A 3048-nucleotide genomic window follows, 5' to 3' on the forward strand; every position below is an offset into this window, starting at 1 on the left:
GTAGAGGCCAGCCACTACAAAATAGGCCAGCCACTGTTCAAGACGCTGTGGGAGCAGCAGTAAACAAAGTAATTTAAAAATCCCTCTTTTATGATATTTACACTTTTAAGGAAGAAGGCATTTTATGTAAATGTATATAAATATTCTATTAATAAACCACATGTTCATATATGTGATAAAATATACTATAATATAATAAAATAAATGAATATAAGATACAGTACAATAGTTCTTAAATTTTAGCACGCATCAATGGCATATTTAGGATACTGAAGGAAAAAAGAAATTACCCTAGGATAATATATCCAGGGAAAATATTCTCTAAACATGAAGGAGAAATAAAGACTTTCCCAAACAAAAATTGATGGATTTCATCACCAGCATACATGTTCTACCAGAAATGCTAAAGGGAGTACTTCAATCAGAATTAAAATAACATTAATGAGCAATAAACAATCACCTGAAGGTACAAAATTCAATGGTAACATCAAGTATGCAGAAAAACACAGAATGTTATAACACTGTAACTATGGTATGTAAACTACTGTTATCCTAAATAGAATACTAAATGATAAACCAATAAAAAATAATAATTACAATAATTTTTCAAAACAAAGTCAATACAATAAGACATAAATAGAAACAACAAAAAGTTAAAAAGCAGGGGGACAAAGTTAAAGCACAGAGCACTTGTTTTCTTTTTGCATGTCTGTGTTATGCAAACAGTGTCAAGTTGATGTCAGGTTAAAATCATGAGTTATATAATAATGTTTGTAAGTGTAATGGTAACTTTTAACCAAAAAAACACACAAAGGCTACACATAAAGCAAAAAGCAACAAACTAAATCATATAACTAGAGAAAATCATCTTGACTAGAGGAATACAGGAAGAAAAGAAAGAAGAAAGAGAAGACCACAAAGGAACCAGAAAACAAATAACAAAATAGCAGGAGTAAGTCCTTACTTATCAATTACAAAATGAAATGTAAATGGACTAAACTCTTGAATCAAAAGACATAGACTGGATGGTTTAAAAAAAAAAAGACCCATTGATCTGTTGCTGACAAGAAACACACTTCAGCTATAAAGACATAAATAGACTAAATTTAAAGGGATGGAAAAAGATATTCCATGTCAATGGAAAGCAAAATAAAGCAGGAGTTGCTATACTTATATCAGACAAAATAAATTTCAAGACAAAGCTATAAGAAGAGACAAATAAGGTACTACATAATGATAAAAGGGTAAATTTAGCAGGAAGATATAACAATTATACACACACACACACACACACACACACACATGCCCAACACTGGAGCATTCAGATACATAAAGAAATATGATTAGAGCTAAAGAAAGAGATAGATCCTGATACAAGACTAGCTGGAGACTTCAAGACTCTCCACTGTCAGCATTGGACAGGTTATCCGGACAGAAAATCAACAACCAAAACCATTGAATTTAAACAGCACTATAAACCAAAACGAGCTAAAAGATATTTACAGAACATTTCATCCAAGAGCTGTAAAATGCACATTGATTTCCTCAGCACATGGATCATTCTCAAGAATAGACCATATGTTAGGTCATAGAACAAGTCTTAAAATGTTCCAAAAAAATAAAAATAAAACTGAAATGATATCAAGCATTTTCTCTGACCACAATGAAATAAGGCTAGAAATTAACAACAAAAATAATTTTGGAAACTACACAAATATATGGAAATTCAACAATGTGCTCCTGAATGGCCAGCAGGTAAATGAATAAATTAAGAAGAAAACTGGAAAATTTACTGAAACAAATGATAATAGAAACACAACATATCAAAACCTATGGAATATAGCAAAAGCAGTACTCAGAAAGAAGTTTATAGTTATAAGTGTCTACATCGAAAAAGAAGACAAATCTCAAATAAACAACCTAACAATGAATCTTCAAAAACTGGAAAAGCAAGAGCAAACCAAACCCAAAATTAGTAGAAGAAAATAAATAATAAAAATCAGAGTGGAAATAAAAAAAAATAGAAAAGATCAATGAAACTTGGTTTTACAAAAAGTTAAAAAAAATTGACAAACCTTTAGGAAGACTAAGGAAAAAAGAAACAAGATCCAATTAAATAAAAACAGAAAAGGAAAAGGAGACTTTACAACAGATACTGCAGAATTTCAAAAGATCGTTCATGGCTACAGTAAGGAACTACTTGCCAACAAATTGGAAAATCTAAAAGAAATTGACAAATTCATAGATATGTACAACCTACCAAAATTGAATCAGGAAGAAATCCAAAACCAAAACAGACTGGTAACAAGTGACAAGAACAAAGTATAATAAAACATTTCATGGTAAGAAAAACTCAGGACCTGATCTCTTCTCTGCTGAATTTTACCAAACATTTAAAGAAGAGTTAATACCAATTCTATTCAAACTATTATGAAAAATGGAGTTTGAGGAAATATTTCCAAACTCATTCTTTGAGGTCAGTATTGCCTTGATAACAAAACCAGACAAAGACCCATTTGAAAGAAAAAAATAAAATAAAATAAACTATAGCCTGATATCTGCAATTAATTTTGATGCAAAAATCCTCAACAACACACTAGCGGACTGAAATCAACAATACAGTAGAAAGATCACTCATTATGACCAAGTCAGATTTATCCTGGGGATTCAAAAATGGTTCAACATACACAAATTAATCAATGCCATACATAATATCAACAGTGTGAAGGATAAAAATCACATGATCATTTCAATTGATGCTGAAAGGCATTTGATAAAATTCAACTTCCCTTTATAACAAAAAGATTATAAAAAACTGGCAATAGAGAGAACATACCTCAACATAACATAATCTATATATGACACACACACAACTGGTATCATACTGAATGGAGAAAAACTGAAAGTCTTTCCTGTAAGATCAGGAGCACAATAGGGATGCCCACTGTCACCACTGTTATTCAACATTGTACTGGAAGTCCTAGTCAGAGCAATCAGATAAAAGAAAGTATAAAAGGCATCCAAATTGGAAATAAAGAAGTCAAATTA

The sequence above is a fragment of the Mandrillus leucophaeus genome, unplaced genomic scaffold (assembly GCF_000951045.1).
Source record: "Mandrillus leucophaeus isolate KB7577 unplaced genomic scaffold, Mleu.le_1.0 Scaffold45, whole genome shotgun sequence".
Classification (NCBI taxonomy): domain Eukaryota; kingdom Metazoa; phylum Chordata; class Mammalia; order Primates; family Cercopithecidae; genus Mandrillus; species Mandrillus leucophaeus.